Consider the following 20563-nt stretch of genomic DNA (forward strand, 5'->3'; position numbering starts at 1 on the left):
AACAAGAAACCAGGTGAACACATCTGCTAAGTTACAGTGACTCAAATCAAAAGGAATGCATACATCAAAAGATGGCAGGGACCAGGCCTTGTTTCCACTTAGAAGGGAGCCAGGTGTAATGCTTGTCTATTGTTAAGCCCACCACCAGGGGTTCTTAGTAAACTGATTATGCAGTTCCTTTGGGCCTAGTGAAGAAACCTGTCTCAGGGGGATTCCCTAACTCTTTCATGGTAAACCCACCTATTCGCTAGGCCAATTCCCTTGTTTGGGTGAGACTGGCTACTGTCCTAAGTAATCACTCTGTAGACTAGCCCTGAGCTATTCTAGCTCCGTTCTTTGTAATGCCTAATTAGTTTCACAGCCTCTGCTAGAAGTAAATTTAAATGTTACTGAATAGGTAACCTTCTCACTGAATTCCTACTGAATTCCAAGCTCATCGGTTTCAAAGATTTTCTAGGATGTTGAAACACTGGTGGGGGCTCACCTATGTTAAAATTCAATCTTTAAAGGCACTTATAATAAAACAATACTGAAAGAGAGCATACACCACACTAACTTGGGGATAGGGTATGAGTATACAGGTTATGAGAATGCCAAGGTTCCAGGAGGCTGAGTTTCCTTGAAACTCTTTGCCTCATGACTGCCTCCAGGCCTTTTGACCTCGACAGGCAGACTTCACATTTTTTCCAGTTTCTAAGGTGTATACTATACAGTGATGACTGCAGGAAGAGGAAAATATTTCAAGGTCTTGTTGCATATATTGTCAAAATATTAATTAATATTTCCATTAAGAGTGGTTGAGTGAGGGGGCTGGTGAGATGGCTCAGCAGTTAAGAGCACCAACTGCTCTTCCAAAGGTCCTGAGTTCAAATCCCAGCAACCACATGGTGGCTCACAACCATCCGTAACAAAAATCTGATGCCCTCTTCTGGAGTGTCTGAAGACAGCTACAGTGTACACACATATAATAAATAAATAAATAAATCTTTAAAAAAAAAAGAGTGGTTTAGTGAGATCTAAATTTCTCCATTTTTTTATATGCATTAATTTCATGGTTAAAGAAATGATATTTTGCTGTTTTAAGTTACATTTTATATATACTTAAGCTAATCACATCTCAGATGTTTATTATAGTATATTCATAAAAGATATTAGCTAGACAGATAGCTTAGCAATTGAGAGCACTGACAGCTCTTCCAGAGGTCCTGTTTTCAATTATCAGCAACTACATGGTGGCTCACAACCATCTATAATGTGATCTGATGCCTTCTTCTGGCAAGCATGTGTACATGTAAATAGAGCATATATATATATATATATATATATATATATATATATCTTTTAAAATATTATCTTTATATCCATTATATGTTACTAATGGAGAAGCACAAAAATTATATTTAGGACATTTACATTTATCCTGTCTGTACATTTAGTGAATATAAGTGTGACAGAATATAGACCTAGCAATCACATGACTCAATGAATTTCCATTGTCAACACCATCACAATTACTAGTGCATAATATTTCCTCTGATTGGACTTTAAAAAGTTCATTTTCTTTTTCTCTAAAATTTTATTTTGAAAAATGCTGGAGGCATTTTTTAAGTGAAAATTACTTATTTAATGAAAATCTTAAGAAATGAATATGATCTCCCCAAATGTATTTTTTAAAGAACAAATATCCAGAATTATGGTTTTTGGAAATGGGAACTTCTTTGAGTGGTAAAGATGGTTAGATATGCTTAGGAACACTGTGGGATTTGTGTGCTTGTCACGTGACAAAGGAATAGTCTCTCCATGTGAATGCACCAAGGAAAGATTATCTACAGAGTAGGAGAGAGTGGTTTCCTTTGGTCAGAAGAGAGTTTGATCCAGGACTGAATTATCTAACACCTTTTGGTCATGGGCTTCCTATTTCCCATAATTTTGTTATTTAAGCCACTCAGTCCATAATTATGGTGGTGCTGCATAGAAACATCAGAAAGCTTCCTTAGAAAGTATGATGTCTGATCTTGAAAACCACGTCTGTAACTTTCTAAAAGGAGGGTTAAAATGTATGTGTGTATTTGTGTGTGACTGCATAAAATTTATGTCCACCATGTGCATTCAGGAGACTGGGGAGACAGGAAGAGGGCATGAAATCTGATGGAACTTGAGTTAAAGATGGCTGTTGACTACCAGTTGGAAATTGAGCCTGAGTCCTCTGTAATACAGTAAGTACTTTTAAAGACTGATAAACACTGAGGCATCTCTCCCACTTCAGGGTATTCTTACTAGATAGTAGTAATTGGTAGCAACATGAGATATTTTTCAATTTCCTTTCAACCTGAGCATGGCCTAAATCACCTTTCCCCAAGTAAGTCAAATGATATTTAAACTGGTCTATTTAAAAATGTTCAAATATGCTTGTGTACATAAAAGTGATACTGAAATTTTGATCACTGAAGTGTGTGGACAGACTGCCTAGAGTTATTCTGTTATTTCACTGCAGAGTTGGTGTCTTATCATCTCAGGTTTAAAAATGCAGACATTCAAAGAGAGGAGTAGTGTGTGTTCCAGATGTTAAAAATGATTTCTAAAATGTTTAGAACAAAATCTAACTACAAATATAGTTTTTATGGAACTATTAATTATATGGTTAGGGAGTTACCTATGCAATGAATAAAGAAAGGTAATTTTTATTCACAGAAATATAATCATCATGATTTCAAAGATAGATATTAGTGAATCAATAGGAAAAAAAAAAAAAAAAACCTACAGGCCTGGATTCTGGAGGTACAACTCAACTACCAGCTTTCCCTGGTGAATTCCCAGGCCCACCTCACCACCCACACAGTCCCAGGTCTTCTGATGGAGGGAGAACTTCCCATGGCACTTCCTCGGAAGTCTGTCAACACTATCCCCATACTTACTTTACACACATTTACCAGGTATGTTTCCGTAACCCACAACACCTTCCCCACATTTCCTGACTGTCCTATGTCCTGTGCTGTTGTTGCCTGCAACTCTCTAGAATCCCACATCAGATGTTATGTCTTCTCCTACCACAATAAATTAGGACTAGAAATAAATTAGAAAATACATAAATAAATGAAAAATGAGCATCTTGCTTCTAAGTAGCCAGCATTTCCTGAATTGAAATAAATATAACATAAACTGTGTTATATGCAGATATACCAAAAGCAGTATGATAAGAAAAGATTATAGTAATACATGCATATATAAAAGAGAAATGTTGTAAATAATTGATGATGTGTTTTACAGACTTAGAAAAAAAAAAATTTTGTGGTGGAAATGTGATGGTTTCCATGAAATTGCCCTGCCCCGCAGACCCATAGGGAGTGGCACTATTAGTAAGTCCAGCCCTGTTGGAGTTGGTGTGGCCTAGTTGGAGTGGGTGTGGCCTTGTTGGAGGTATTGTGTCACGGGGGTGAGGTCCACTGGCTCACTCCCTCTTCCTGCTCCCTGCAGATCTAAATTGGTTGCTCCTGGCTCCATGTTGCTGCTGCTTTAGAACTCCTCCAGCATCATGTCTGCCTGCATGCCTCCATGCTTCCTGCCATGATGATAATGGACTAAACCCTGATGTAAGCCAGCCCCAGTTAAATGCTTGCCTTTATAAGAGTTGCCAAGGTCATGACATATATTCATAGCAATGAAACACTAAGATGGAAAGTAAATGAAATTGTAATCAAAACAAACAAAAGCAAGTAAACAGAATTGGTTCTTTGAAAAAGACTTTAAAAGCTTTTAGATCAACTAACCAAATTAAAAAAAAAAAAAAGAGACCCTAAATATCAAACATTAAAAAGGGAGAATTTATAAGAGATACTATGAAACACAATGGATCATAAACTAGTGTGAACAATCCCTTATTAACAGAAAAACCTTCAGCGAATGGACAAATTCATGGCCATCTACAATCTACCAAGAGAGCATCAGTAAGGCATACAAATTATAAAGAGATGGACAGTAACAAAATTGAAATAGTGACTATTTCACTATTTAACATCAAACAAAACTCCAATAACCAAGAGGTTTACACCTTATTTTTATAAGATAATTTAAGCATTTATTCTAATTATTCTCAAATTATACCAAAACTGAAAAATGAATGACCACCACTAAATTAATTTTATGGTCCAGCATTATGCCAATATCAAACCAAACACATAAAACTAAAGACCCATATCCCTGATAATTGATGTGAAAGTTCGCACCAGGATACAAGCAAACCATATTCAAAATTACATAAAAAATGATAAATGGGAATTCTCCCCTAGAGACTTAAGGGTGATTAAACACTTACCAATAAATAAATGCAAAAGGTAGCATCAATATAATAAAGACAAAAACTGTATGATCATCTGAGTAAGCACAAAAGCATTTGATAATAATCAATATCATAACTGATAGAGCTGAATAAATTAGATGTAGATGGAGCATAACTCCAAATAGTAAAGTCTTTATATGACTAGCCCAGAGCCCACAAACAACAGCACACTGGAAGTTTCTCAGCATCCAGAACAAGACAAGAATGCCCAATTTGACCACTTTTCTTAAATCTCATTTTACAAGTCTTAATAAGAGTAATTAGACAAGACAAAGAAATAAAAGGCATCAGAATTGGAAAAGATGATAAATTAGGTGTTTGCTGATAGCATGATTTTATACATAAAAATTTAACTTCATCAAAGAACTGTTAAAACCCAGAAAATTGTTAAAGTTTCACTACACATAATCAACATAAAAAAAAAGTAGTTGCAGTTTTATATATCAATAGCAAACTTCCCCAAAACCAAGAAATAATTCCATTTGCAATGGCTTGTAAAAATTAGAAACCAATTTAATGAAAGAAGAGATAATATTATAAAATACTGGTGAAAAACCTTGGAAAGGACACGTAGAAGCAATGAGCAAGAAGGTGACAGAGAGAGAGAGGAGAAGGAATAGAAGGAAGGGGAGGAGGGGAAGGAGAGGGAGGAGGGGGAGGAGGGAGAGGAAGAGGAGGAGGAGGGAGAGCCTGCGTTCATATATTAGATTCATCAGTATGTTAAAATGACCATACACTCCAATGTGGTTTTTTTTGATTCAATTCAGTGTCCATTGAATACAAACAATATTCTTTACAGAAATGAAATTAATATAGAATCTTATAAGACTCAGATTATTAAAAAGGGACCTTAAAAAAAAAAAAGAAAAGTAGGAGACATTGAAATAACTTCCTATTTCAAGGCAGACTTCAAATCTCCAGCAATCAAAAAAACATCAAATTGGAAGACAAATTGACAGTTTACAAGGACAGAGTAGGGAATGTAGGTATTAATCCATGAGCACACAGCCAAGTGAGTTTTGACAAAAGTGTTAAGAATATACATGGCAGAAATGACAGTATCTTCAAATGGTACTGGGCCACTAGATGTACATGCACAAAGGAGAAAAACAGATCAAGTAGCTAAAAATGGATCAGAGATCTATATATATACCATAAACTAAAGTGACTTCTGGAAAACACAGAAGAAAATACTTAAAGGAATTGATTTAAGTGAATGGTTGTTGCTGTTGTGTAGGATCCTCGAAACACTGGACACAAAAGCAGAAAAATGGTACTACATGGAAATGAGTTAAATATGGCAAGGCAAATAATCAGCAGAGTGAAAAGCCAGCCTAAAGAACAGGAGAAAATACTTCATTATTAAAGATGGGCTTAGGATCTAAGTAGACTCTCAAAATGAGGCACACAAATGACCAGTAAGTATAGAATGTTTGGTGGCTAATGCTGTCAACCTGACAGGACCTAGAATCACCTAGGAGACACGCCTGTGGGCTTGTTTGTAGAGCTTAGATTGAGTGTGAAAGACCCACAACGTGAGGACTCCCTCACGTTCTGACTCAGGAGAGGTGACACCCCAAAATCACCCACAAGAAACGGTCTTGCTGCAGCTTGCAAGAGGATTTTTATTCGAGAGCGTTCTCGGGCCCATGGTCATACACCACGCAGGGGTAGAGGACCATGGCGCCCTGAGTAGCTGAGTAAGGGGGTATTTAAAGGAAGAAACCACAATTCATGGAGGTGGGGAGGGTGTTGTTGGAAAATACCAAAAATACCAGTTAAGAGTCAAGTGACATAGATGGGATGGTCCACAGTGGGTAGCACCATTCCTCAGGCTAGAGTCCTGACCTGATAGATAGAAAGTGGGCTGAGCACAATTGTTCATTCCCATCTGATTTGTGACTGTGGATACAGTATGGGAGCCACCTCAAGCTCTGAGTGCAGTGATGCCCTGTATTCTCAAACTGCAAGCAAATATAAACCCTTCATTTCTTTAAGTTGTTTTCTGTCAGGTACTTTGCCACAGTGATGAGACCAGTAACTCTAAAAGGGGAAAGGATCAGTATCATTAGTAGGAGCATCATCCGAGTAAATAAAATAAAAACAATGAGACATCATCTTACCCTGCCTAGTTGGAATGTCTGTTAGTAAAGAAACAAAATGCTATTAAGAAGGAAGAGAAAGGAGAACTCTTGCTTCTTTGGTGTAGCTCCTGTGAGAAAATGTATAGAGATATATGTGCCATTAAACTCATAATTACAATTAAAGAAAAATGATATGCCATACGACAGTGTTCACTATAGATATACATAGTTCCTATTCTAGAGAATCACCTAAAGTTTCCAATGATGGATGAGCGTATAAAGAGCATATGGTATAGATTCACAGCGGAATATTACTCAGCCTGAAAAACAGAATAAATTCTGCCTTTACGGCAACATGGAAAGAGATGGACCAGGTCACTATGTTAAGTGTAATAAGCCAGGCACAGAAGGAAAAATGTCACATGTTCTAAGAAGTCAGTCGTATAGAATGATTGAAAATGTGGCTGGTCACTAGAGACTATAACAACCAATCACAGAATTAGAAGTTATAGAAATAAAACTGAGGAGATGGAAGGATCCTTTTTTCTATAGCACAGTGAGATAAATACTATCAGCAACACTCTGTGATCTACTGTAAAATAACTATGAAGGGGGAATGCAAACCACACACAGAAGTCATTAACAATGAACTAGTGGTTTTATTCTCTCTCTCTCTCTCTCTCTCTCTCTCTCTCTATATATATATATATATATATATATATATATATATATATGGAACTCATAAATACCCAAAGTGGTTTATTTTAATAAAAGTAAATGGACCACTCAACGGTATGTGTATTTTATGTTGCTTGATGAAGGGGAAGTTTTGGAGTGGTGTGATTGGACAAAGGAATTTGTTTGTTTGTTTGTTTGTTTGTTTGTATTGTTTTTATTAATGAGAAGAACTGGCCCTGCTTCCACCACTGTTCTTAAGAGTTATCTCATTTAGTACTACAGTGACCGCACAAGGTCAGTGGTGCTGCCTATATCTAACAGATGGAAAATTGGAAACAGGATAGTTGCCAATATTCACAGTGTCACAGAGTTCAACTCAGGATACGAGAGCAGGTAGAGCCTTAAAGAGTTTGCTTGGTGTTGGGGAAAACGTATAGGGGGTAATCTGAATGAACATTCCTGGTGTAGGACTTTGACATGGCAGGATCACTAGGGTTTACTTATAGTCAAAATCAAGAATACTCAGGATAACCAGGCTAGAAAGGGAATTGGCAATGATTGATGAAACCTGTGAAGAGAAGCAATGGGAATAAAAGGGAATGGGGCTTAGATGGCAGACAACACACTGGTAGGCACAATGGAAGTGAGTTTGGAGAAGTGTTTACTGCTTTGAACTTTTGAGACTATCATAAGGCTTTGAGCACAGTGGAAGGATCTATTGATAGTCTAAATCACTAAATTCACTTAAATGTCATGTCCTGGATCACATCGGGGAAAACCTAAAGACTTGGTCCTTTATGATAGCTGAACATTTTTTTCCCTGAGGACATGTGACAGAGAATCAGGCAGGCAGTTTGCTGGATGCAGTCTGTAACAAAGGCATTTACATCACTGTCACACAGTTCACAGGTTCAAGTGCATTCTTTATGAGGAAGAGACTTCGGGGACAAAATACTGGGAGGAAGGAGGCAGCACAACAAATGGATTAATCCTACCTAAAAACTGCACATTTTAGTGTCCCCATACCCTGACTACTGTTCGGTCAGTAGAGCTTTCAGCTCATGGATACTTTACAACTCTGAACTGCATCAGTGAACCTGGGCATTACACTCATTCATACCTTTTTGGTTACATTTCTGGTAATAGGAACCTTCAACCCCTATACCTTCTACTGCCTTTGAGATGAATAAAGAAGCAAGTGTGTGCATTTAGTTTTACTTCCAGATCAAGGAGAAGATCAGTGCCTTTTAGAATTCCCTGTTACTCTTTTTTATCTCACCTAAGCTGAATTGCACAGAAGAGGAGCCCCGTGTTTCTCCATGGCCCTGCAGTTACCCTTTCTGGGACTATTTGTGGGCTGTGACTCCACAGCCTACTATACTTGCATCTGACCCAAGGAAGGGACAGCATTAGTAAGTACAATGATCTAAGAAGAAGCTACACAGGAAGTGGGGTCAAGGAGTCACAGGAACACATATTTTGAGATACAGCTGGTATTTAACATACCAGTTGTCTTGACTAATGTGTACTATTAATATCTCAGGATTATTTTCTCTTGGTTCTCTATTTTTCTTAGTAGTAGTAGTATCATTATTTTTGTTGGATATTTTATGTATTTACATTTCAAAAGTTATCCTCTTTTCTGGTTTCCCATATGGGAACCCCCTATCCGATCGATCCCCTCCTTCCTGCTCCTTTTATGAGGGTGTCCCCTTCCCATCCACTCCTACCTCACTGCTCTAGCATTCCCTTACACTAGGAAATTAAGCCTTCACAGGAGGCCTCTTCTCCCACGGATTCCAGATAATGACATCCTCTGCTACATATGCGGCTGGAGCCATGGTTCCCTCCATGTGTACTCTTTGGTTGGTGGTTTAGTCCCTGAAAGCTTTGGGGGGTCTGGTTGGTTGATATTGTTGTTCTTCCTATGGGGCTGCAAACCCTTTTAGCTCCTGCAGTCATTTCTTTAACTCCTCCATTGGGGTCCCCAAGCTCAGTCCAAGGGATGGCCGAGAGCATCCTGCTCTGTATTTATCAGGCTCTGGCAGAACCTCTCAGGAGACAGCTATAATGGGCTCCAGTCAGCAAGCACTTCTTGGCATCAGCAATAGTGTCTGATTTGGTGACTATATATAGGATGGATCCCCAGGTGGGATAGTCTCTGGATGGCCTTTCCTTCAATTTCTGCTCCACTCCTTGTCCTTGTATTCCCTTTAGACAGGAGTTATTCTGAGTTAAAAATTTGGAGATGAGTAGGGGGCCAACTGGGGGCCTCGCCTACCATTTGAATATGGTCTCTACAGACTCTCTCTCCTCTTTGTTGGGTATTTAAGCTAATCTCATACTCAATGAGTCCTGGGAGCCTCTTGCTTTCTGGGCATCTGGGACTTGCTGGTGGCTACGTCCAGTCCCCCATCTCCCATTGCTAAACACCTCTGATCAATTTCCTGACCCTCTGTATATCATCTCTATCTCCTCCCAACCTGATGCTGACCCACCTTATCCCCCCTCTCCTCTCTTCTTCCCAAGTCTCTCCCACCCTCTACTTCCCATGAGTATTTAAATCCCCCTTCTAAGAAGGACTGAAGCATCCACAGTTTGGTTTTCCTTCATCTTGAGCTTCATAGGGTCTGTGAATTGTATCTTGGGTATTCTGAGCTTTTGGGCTAATATCCACTTATCCTTGAGTGTATACCATGTGTGTTCTTTTGTGATTGGGTTAGCTCACTCAGGATGATATTTACTAGTTCCATCCACTTGCCTACCAATGTCATGAAGTTATTGTTTTTAATAGGTGACTAGTACTCCATTGTGTAAATGTACCATATTTTCTGTATCCATTTCTCTGTTGAAGGACATCTAGGTTCTTTCCAGCTTCTGGCTATTATAAATAAGGCTACTATGAACATAGCAGAGCATGTATCCATATTATATATTGGAGCACCTTTTGGGTATATGCCCAGGGGTGGTATAGCTGGGTCTATAGGTAATACTATATCCAATTTTCTGAGAAACCTCGGGACTGATTTCCAGAGTGGTTGAAATCCCACCAACAACGGAGGCGTGCTCCTCTTTTCTCCACATTTGCTGTCACCTGGATTTTTCATTTTAGCTATTCTGACTGGTATGAGGTGTAACCTCAGGGTTGTTTTGATTCATATTTCCCTGATTTCTAAGAATGTTGAACATTTCTTTAGGTCCTTCTCAGCCATTTGATATTCCTCAGTTGAGAATTCTTTGTTTAGCTCTGTACCCGATTTTTAATAGGGTTATTTGGTTCTCTGGAATCTATAACTTTTTGAGTCCTTTGTATATAATGGATATTAGGCCTCTATCAGATGTAGGATTGGTAAAGATCTTTTCCCAATGTGTTGGTTATTGTTTTGTCCTATTGACAGTGTCCTTTGCCTTACAGAAGCTTTGTAATTTTATGAAGTCCCATTTGTCATTCTTTTTTTTTAAATTAGGTATTTTCTTCATTTACATTTCCAATGCTATCCCAAAAGTCCCCCATACCCTACCCCCAACTCCCCACCCAGCCACTCCCACTTTTTGGCCCTGGAGTTCCCCTGTACTGAGGCATATAAAGTTTGCACGACCAATGGGCCTCTCTTTCCACTGATGGCTGACTAGGCCCTCTTCTGATATGTATGCAGCTAGAGACATGAGCTCTGGGGGGTCCTGGTTAGTTCATATTGTTGTTGCACCTATAGGGTTGCAGACCCCTTTAGCTCCTTGGGTACTTTCTCTAGCTCCTCCATTGGGGACCCTGTGATCCATCCAATAGCTGACTGTGAACATCCACTTCTGTGTTTGCTAGGCCCCGCATAGCCTCACAAGAGACAGCTATATCTGGGTCCTTTCAGCAAAATCTTGCTAGTGTATGCAATGGTGTCAGCATTTGGAGGCTGATTATGGGATGAATCCCCAGGTATGGCAGTCTCTAGATGGTTCATCCTTTTGTCTCAGCTCCAAACTTTGTCTCTGTAACTCCTTCCATGGGTGTTTTGTTCCCAATTCTAAGAAGGGGCAAAGTGTCCACACTTTGGTCTTCCTTCTTCTTGAGTTTCATGTGTTTTGCAAATTGTATCTTGTATCTTGGGTATTCTAAGTTTCTGGGCTAATATCCACTTATCAGTGAGTACATATCATGTGAGTTCTTTTGTGATTGGGTTACCTCACTCAGGATGATGCCCTCCAGGTCCATCCATTTGCCTAGGAATTTCATAAATTTATTTATTTTTTAATAGCTGAGTAGTACTCCATTGTGTCAATGTACCACATTTTCTGTATCCATTCCTCTGTTGAGGAACATCTGGGTTCTTTCCAGCTTCTGGCTATTATAAATAAGGCTGCTATGAACATAGTGGAGCACATGTCCTTCTTACCAGTTGGAACATCTGGATATATGCCCAGTAGAGGTATTGAAGGATCCTCTAGTACCATTTGTCAATTCTTGATCTTAGAGCTTAGAGCTTAAGCTTTTGGTTTTCTGTTAAGGAAAATTTCCCCTGTGCCCATGTGCTCAAGGCTCTTCCCCACTTTCTCTTCTATTAGTTTCAGTGTATCTTGTTTTATGTGGAGGTCCTTGATCCACTTGGACTTGAGCTTTGTACAGGGAGATACCAGGGCCAAGAAGTGGGAGTGGATGGGTAGGGGAGTGGCTGGGAGGGTATGGGGGACTTTTGTGATAGCATTGGAAATGTAAATGAAGAAAATACCTAAAAAAAAAAAAGAATGAGTCAATTTGTATTCTTCTACATGCTGACCGCCAGTTGAGCCAGCACCATTTGTTGAAAATGGTATCTTTCTTCCACTGGATGGTTTTATCTGTGGGGGAGGCAGGGACACAAAGGTTTTTGGAAATTTTTGGCTAGCTAGCCTAGCAGAATATGTGAGCTCCAAGTCGGTGAGAGATTCTATGTCAAAATAAAATAGAGAGCAATAGAGAAAAACACCTGACTTCAGGCTGGGGTCTTCACACATATGCACATATATATGGCCACATATGCATACATATTTATAGACATATACACATACATGTTGACAGAGAAGATGCAGACTGACTGAACTAATTAACAACCCAGTGTAATCAATGGGTGCCTTTATGTTGGGTCAGTCTATGGAGGGCAGTACTAACCAAAGAGAGCAAGCAAAGATAAAGAATGAAGAAAAAAAGATAAAGGATGATTGAAAATATATAAGTAAACTGATTATGGCCTGCACATGATTTATAAAGTATCAAGCCAGTTGATACTCTAGCATGGAGGGAGGAGACGCTCATGAGAAGAGGCTACTATTGTTTTATGTTTATTTAAACCAAAAAAATGTGTGTATGTGTATTTATGCATGTAACAGTAGAGATGTCGTAAAGTTGAAAGGGAGTAGGAGAGGACATAGTAGGAGCTGCAGGGGGGAAGTGTGGAGTAGAAATTATATAAGTACAGTATTCACATATGAAATTCTCAAATTGTGAGAGAGAACCAGCAAAATATACTTACCTCACCAGTGAAGAAACATCCGAGGGTAGACACAATATTATTATACTAAAATGGCATTGTATCAAACTTTACCATAAGTCCATATTTCTGCATTCATAGATTAGTAAACTCCTCCATACTCATCATAAGTGTCTCTTTGTACAGTGGATGGGTTAACCCAGAAACTCATAACTGATCCAAGTGTAGAGAGTAAGAATTGGTGAAGTGCTCAGCACAAATGTGACACCTATATAACACTACACTTCTTTCCTGGGCTCTGAGACCAGCCATAAAGAGATGATGAGAAGATGGTAAGAATCAGAGAAGAGTGAGACTGGAATGAAGCAGTGTCTTCTGCACACAGTATAGTGGCTGTTCTCACAGTGTTACACCACCTTTGGTGGCCTGCACAAGACCTATAAAGGATCAAGCCAGTCAATATTCTAGCTTGTAGGGAGGAGGAGAGGCTGACTAGCCCCTTCTCCTAGCTGAGGACCTATTGACAGTTGATAGCTCTTATGTGTGTCCCCTGCTCTTTAAAGGTATTGTCAGTGCTCCAGTGGTTGGTCTCATGACCATATGTGCAGCACAAATTGGACTTGGTGTTATTGGCGTGTGTGTGTGTGTGTGTGTGTGTGTGTGTGTGTGTGTGTGTACTGGGCATGATGATGCATAATTTTAAAGCAGGCCGATCTCTATGAGATCATCTTTATTGATATGAGAGTTCCAGGACCACCATAGCTATGTAGATATCAAATAGACTTAATAGACATTTAAAGAATATCATATCTAACATCTACTGAGTACACATTCTTCTCAGAAACCTCTGGAACTTTCTCCACAACAAACATACATGGGACCATAAACCAAGCCTTTTATTTTTGCATGTGACTCTGTGTTTGTGTTGTATTTGTGTGGATATTGTTGCTTGCATGTGTGTTTAATACATGTGTGTGTATGTTCATGTAGAGGCTCAAGATTGATGTTAATATCTTCCTTAGTCATTCTGTGTCTTATTATTTGAGGCTAGAGCTTGCAATTCAGCTAGCCTGTTTGTCCACCCACTTGTACAGGGATCTGTTGTGTCTGCCTTCTAATTAATGGGTGTTCAGGTGGGCCATCCTGTATCACCAGCCTGCACAGTGAACTCTTTAGTCACTGGGCCAGCTCACAACACAAACCAATCTTACCTCATTCTGAAAATGGAAACTATACCCTGTACCTCTTCTGATCACAAAAGAATAACAGTGGAAGTCAACACAGAAAAACCTTAGAAACTATGTTGAGACAAATGCAGCGGTTCTAAATATTCATGTCAAATATATAGAAGGCAAAGAAAACCCAAATTTGTAGAAGAAAAGAAATAACAAATATCATAACAGAAATAAGCAGAGAGTAAAGAATATGAAAATGTGTTCAAACAATGAGCTGGTTCTTTTGAGATTATAAACAAAATTGATAGACTTTCATCAAGGTTCATCAGGAAAGAAAGAGCAGAGCAAGTAAATACAAGTTTGTAAGATCAGAAACTCTAAAACTATAGGAGAAATACAGGGAAAATATATGATACAGTGGTTCTATCAATGTTCTGCTAATCTAAAAGCATAGAAAACAAAATAAAAAATTGGTAAGTGGGATGATATTAACTGAAATGGCTCTGGAAAACAACACAACTATCAGTGGGATAAAGAGATGACTTACAGAATGGAGAAAATAGTTATCAAGTACTTATTGGATAAGCTTAACTCCACAATATAAAAAGAACTAAAAAAACAGAAAAACAAAAAACAAAAAAACCCAAAAAAACCCAAAACCAAAACCCAAAATCCCAAAATAAACAACTTACTTAAAATAGGCAAATGATCTAAATAATATATTTTTTAAAAGAATATCAATAACGAAAGGACGTGTTCCATATCATTAGTCATCATGGAGATACAAATAAAGTTCCATGCTCTAATTACAAAAGCTAATGAGAGTCAGTAGGAAAAAGAGGTCTTACACAATGTTGGTGGGGTGTAGATGACTGTAACCAACATGGCACACTGACTATTCTTTAAAATGCTCTCTATCAGCTAGGTATGATGGTCCATGCTTTTAATTCCAGTACTTGGAAGGCAGAGGCAGGCAGCTCTTTCTGAATTTGAGGCCAACCTGGTCTACCTAGCAAGTTCCAGGCCAGCTAGAGCTTCATAGGGAGACTCTGTCTCAAAATAACGAAACAGAATGATTGGATCGGCCTAGTACACACTACGAGAGCGGCTCCAGTTTAAGGTCATCTTTATCTCCAGTACTCTGATCCCTACAGGGCTCTGTAGCATTCCCTTATCTGGCTTCAACTTCATTTCTTTCTCATTCTTTCACTTCCCAAAGTCTTTCAGTGTTCCCAATGCAAAATTCCCCTAAGTCTTCAGCCTACAAAGCTATTGAAAGGAGTCAAGAAGAATGCAATCAAAAGCTAGGTAGAAGTACATGCCTTTAATCCTGGCAGAGCCAGAGAGCAGAGAGGGGCAGAGAGGGGTAGAGAGGGGCAGAGAGGGGCAAAGAGGGGCAAAGGGGGTAAAAGGGCAGAGAGGCAGAGGGGCAGAGATGCTCAGACACAGAGAGGCAGATCTCAGTTAGGTGGATGCCAGCTGGGATAACCTACACACTGTGTTCCAAGCCTTCAGGGCTACATAGTAAGACTCGGTCTCAAAAAACAAACAAAAAAACAAAGAAACAAACAAAAAAAACCAAGCAGATATCGAATGTAAAAATGAAGCTTGTATTTCCAAGCATGATCTAGACTGGTATGTTTGTGCAGACACCTTTCTGGTGGTTATGACACAAACCTTTGTGACTTAATTTCAAACATTAAACCAACAGTGCTGGACATTTCAGAGCTTGCTTGAGAAACAGAACAACCTGCTGTGTGTTTCTGACACTGAATAAAAGTCCATTGGTTACATTGTATTTTATGCTTAGATTTTAATTCTTTCGGAAGTCATGTATTTTTCAAGCTGAGATTAAAATTCTCATATCTAACTGGGACTAAATATATTTCTGCCTGGACTGAGAAGATAAAAACCAGTAGAAGAATCAGATGAAAAATTAAAAAAATTTCAACTTTAACTATGGGCTTTTATCCAAAATGGCAAGAAGTGAGTCTCCTCGAGCTTTTCTTTTCTTTCTAATCACCACAGAAGTCAGTTTGACCCTCCAGTGGTTATGCACTAGGTTACATAATGAATGTTGGTTATCTACAGGGGTTTTTTCAACTGTCAAAACCAGGCTGCCTGACTCTGATACTGTCCAGTGCAATTCAGAAATCCCGGCTGACCTTCACATTGAGACATATGTAGACTGTTTCTCAGCATGATTTTAGGGACATTCAGTAACTTTGCAATTCAGGATTGTGATCAATTCTGAGTTCTGGCCAACTCACTTTTACAAAATAGGACATTGAGTTGGTTTTTTTTTTGTTGTTGTTGTTTTTTGTTTTTTTGTTTTTTTGTTTTGTTTTTGTAAAGGTCAAGGTGTAAGTGTACCCCAGATTATTTTGTGTAGAAATCTGGCAGCCTCTTGTTATTTGCCTCATCCCTAAAGCGGTGTCTAATATGGGCAAAGGTTTAGGGACAATCTTGGCATGATGAAGATAGGCGCCTTTGTGGAGCAGGGGTCCAGTGGGGCAAGTTCATGCTGACCGTGTGCAGTTAGCGTGCAATGGTCTTTTAAGGATGGTGAATAGGTCAGAAGTTATTAAATGCCAGGGCGTGCTTCCGTATATGCAGCCTTGAGAGTAAATCCCTCCTCTTTTCTGAGCGATTATCACTTATGGTCCAGCAGAAGACAGAAAATAAAGGAGAAATGACTCATCGGCAGAACAATTTTTGTGCAGCATGAGCAAGATCTGAAACCCAGTACCACAAAAGAAATTGTATAAAGAAAGTTAATTATAAGGAATTAGCCAAGAATATTGGCTTTCATCTATTATCCTAGCACTTGGGAAGCTGGGTCAGAATTGCTTTGATGTAAGAAGTCTGGGCTACAGAATGAGATCACACTTAAAACAACGTTGCTATCAGCTGATGTTCATAGTGAGGCCTTGGCTATCTAGCATAAGACTAGAGGGTGCTAACACATATTGACATTGCAGGTATACAGAACAGACACATCATTACTGAGCTTGAGACGAAGCAACCAAGCAAAGGCTGTGCTAACCTCAGAGAGCACTGTCATGTGCGCTGGTATGCCAAGTTCGTTGTGGTCATGGGGAGTCTATCTTCTGGCATCCTTGGAGAAGACTGACTTCAGTTGCTATACCTTACTTACACAACTGTGAGAAGCTGGGGAAGCAGGGAAGGAACCAGTCTCACCCTCAGTGAGGAAGACTCTTGGGGCCAGGGTGGAAAGCTGCTCCGAGTAACCCTTCCCCCGGAAACTGAGTGGGGATAGTTTACTGGGAAGCTGCTTTACAGCAGGGCACTCTACCACCGCGAACAGTGTGAGGTCCCTCGATAGGATGGTCCTGGGAAAGCTGCCTCAGAACCGGCCACTTGTGGCTGGCTCCCAGGCATGTTGAAGAGATTATCCGTCCACACTGTGGAAAGCCAACGAGGTGATCACCATGGAGGAGGAGCTGGCTTGTTTCCTCTCTCCACAGCTAGAGGGGGTCAGCTGGCAAGGATGGAGTTCATTTACACTCTCTGGAAAAGAAGAGCTCTATGTGGAAAGCTCCCTCTGCAGTTTTGATGTGGGCTCCTCATCTCCCTTTTCCTGAATGCTGGTGACACGTTGTTCCTAGCTCCCTGGAGAAATTTGATTTAAATGGAAGTATTTACTGTCAGGTGCCCTCTTCTGGTTACTTAAAACCCATTATGAGATTCAGTCTCTTAATGAAGAAAGGGACTTAGTGCAGAGTGGAACATGCCCCTCCACAAAAAAAACGATTACAGCTCTGCAAGCCCTCACAACAGTATTTACAGATCGATCTGAGGCTCTGGTAGAGAAACGCGAGAAAGCAACTCAGGGAAGCAATAATGAAACAGATGGTCATGGCCGGAGTCTGGTCGCTGGGAATTACCTTAAATATATCCACCACTACAGTTTTCTGGATTGTTTCTTTCGCAATTATCCTGAGGCCTCTAAGGAACCCCTACTTTCTTATCAGCTCTTTTGAGTTAAGTCTGGGGCAGACAAGGCAAATAGTTATTTAGGTCAGTGGAGTTTTCCTATGTATTTATTTTCTGCAACTATTCCTTTGCAAGCGACATAAGAGCAAACACTGGGTCTGAACATACAAAACTGAAAGCGTGCTGTTCAGAGAGCAGCCACTTGGAATTACAGCAGAATCTGCATTTTCCTAGGCACTCCGGGAAGAGCTTATGTCTTTGGTAGATAAGCCACTATGTCATTTTCTAAAGAAAGGTTTCGCCCTATCTCTGTCCTGGTTTAGCATAGCCACATACTGAGAGTAGCAATTCTGATGGGAGAGTCCATGTGCTGATGTTGGCTCAGCATGGGTCGGGGGCTAGGGGGATGAATGGTGGGGGTGAGGTAGGGGGGTTGGAGGATGGGGAGGGGAGCATTTGGCTCAGTTAAGCCCCAGAAAACACCTGGAGAAGCCTGTGCATGAGCTTGAGGTGGGAAGGTATGCATGTGTTGGCTCTGGTACTTCAGAGACTGATTGCTTCCTGCCTCTTTTTTTTTTTTTTCTCAAAGCAGATGGAGCCAATAATCCAGGTCAAGATGGAAGCAGATTTTCTTCTTTAGCTAGTAAGGATTTGGGCTAGCATCTTCCAATATGAACCCAAGAGGGAGCTTTTCAAAATAATCAGCACATAGTAAACTGTAAGCAGGAGTCTCTGGCACACAGAACAAGGTAAGCTATTTGCTGTGTATATTTTACCTTATGGAGATCATAGTGATGTTATTCTATTTGGACATTGTACTGGCTAGTTTTGTGTCAACTTGACACAGCTGGAGTTATCACAGAGAAAGGAGCTTCAGTTGAGGAAATGCCTCCATGAGATCCAACTGTAAGGCATTTTCTCAATTAGTGATCAAGGGAGAGAGGCCCCTTGTGGGTGGGACCATCTCTGGACTGGTAATCTTGGGTTCTATAAGAGAGCAGGCTGAGCAAGCCAGGGGAAGCAAGCCAGTAATGAACAACCCTCCATGGCCTCTGCATCAGCTCCTGATTCCTGACCTGCTTGAGTTCCAGTCCTGACTTCCTTTGGTGATGAACAGCAGTATGGAAGTGTAAGCTGAATAATCCCTTTCCTCCCCAACTTGCTTCTTGGTCATGATGTTTGTGCAGGAATAGACACCCTGACTAAGACAGACATTGTGGTGGAGTTAGCATTTTAAATTCTGTAGTACTATCTTTTCTCATTTCAAATGCTTACTTATTAAAACTATAAGTAAATTCCTAAAAGAAAACAAAAATCTTTTCCTTGTGTGAATAAGAATAATGTAAAGATTGACTGGAAGGGAAGTTTGAAATAAGGGAGGCTCTGGGGTTGCACCAGGATATCAACAAGAGTAGCAATGGGAGATAGAGAAGTGTCACTGAGTTTTTAGGTGTACTTTTCTTTTCTTTTTTCTTTTTTTTTTTTTTCGAGACAGGGTTTCTCTGTATAGCCCTGGCTGTCCTGGAACTCACTTTGTAGACCAGGCTGGCCTTGAACTCAGAAATCTTTAGAGCAATTTTAGAAAAGGAAATAAAACCAATTCCAAGTTTTAAATACACACACAAGGGATCTTAAAATTCACAAAAGAAAAAAAAATATTGAATAGGTCACCTCTTTTGTACCATTAAACCTGTCCCTGGGGTGATCTCATTTAGTAAAACCTCCAGTTACAAACAGATACCCGATAACACTTTGCCCCCAAAGCTTTTGGGGAATGTGTGGTCACGTGCCATGTCAATCTTTATCTGTTCAAAATTACAGCAAGCTGAGCCTTAAAGACTCATTATCTGTAAGACTTTTAGAATTATCATTGTTACTACCACTGTTGTTTAGAGTAGAATGGCAACAGGGCTTTGGGGGCTCATAACTGACCAGCATGTTTTGAAGATTGCCTGGCTGACCATTCCCAGGCTGGTAGTGACCCAAGCCCATTACTGTTGGATAATTGTGCAATCCACTATTGGATTTATGTTCCCCTGCACTCAAGGCTGAGCGAGGGGGAGTTTTCTGCCTTTGGAGCCGCCTCTCTCCAATCCTTAACTTTTCTCTTCCATAATTGTTTGTTCTCCCTTGCTACCTCTAATTTCTGTTGGTTACTGAAGTCCTGCTGTGTTATGATTACATGTGCCATGAAACTTGTTCACTTAGCAGAGTTGGTTATAGCACAGCCAGTATCAGGAGAGGACATGGATTCAGAAATGTGTTGAATCAGCTTCTCCTGTCATACAAATTGCTCCCCCAAGGGGACTTATGCTCACTGGGAGACTCTAATAATGCAGGCCACAGGGGTACTACTTTGCAAATTACTATTTCTTCATGATAAGATTCTCTCTTCCATTGCAATTTTCTTGGTTGCTAGTAGTGACTGACTGCTTGTAGTATCCAAAAGACTGGGGAATGGAGAAATGCTTTGGAGATAATAGACGCCAGATGCAGAACTTGAAACAGTTTGGGGAAAGCACAGCTGACTCTAAAACATGACCTAGAAATGTTAGTGTTTGTCCATCCATCTATCCATCCATCCATCCACCTACCTCCTCATTCAGCCATTCACCTAGATATCAATACCATAAATAAAATTTTAGATATTATGTAAGGTTGACTGAGCATCACATACCTATACCCCCCTCCCCCAAATCTAGCGTAAAAAGGAACCCAGCAATTACAGAATGCAGAATCTCCATGCTGAGAATTTGTATGTGTTTGTAAATATAGCAGGTGATTAAAACATACATCTCTGACAAAAGTGTTTTGTCTTTAACAATCAGAAATCTATTTTAACAGCATAATGGACACGTTTTCCCTGATGATATC

At 39.8% G+C, this 20563-nt stretch overlaps 1 long non-coding RNA gene across 1 annotated transcript; it reads left to right on the forward strand.

Annotated features, from left to right (window-relative positions):
• Positions 1-1652: 1652 nt before the first annotated feature.
• On the forward strand, positions 1653-18433 carry LOC147002597 (uncharacterized). The gene is made up of 3 exons (XR_015048526.1): positions 1653-2216; positions 3475-3590; positions 18282-18433. It is a non-coding gene; the product is annotated as an uncharacterized LOC147002597 (long non-coding RNA).
• The last annotated feature ends 2130 nt before the right edge of the window (positions 18434-20563 follow it).

The sequence above is a fragment of the Mus caroli genome, unplaced genomic scaffold, assembly GCF_978045245.1.
Source record: "Mus caroli unplaced genomic scaffold, Mus_caroli_1 scaffold_9, whole genome shotgun sequence".
In the NCBI taxonomy this organism is placed as follows: Eukaryota; Metazoa; Chordata; class Mammalia; order Rodentia; family Muridae; genus Mus; species Mus caroli.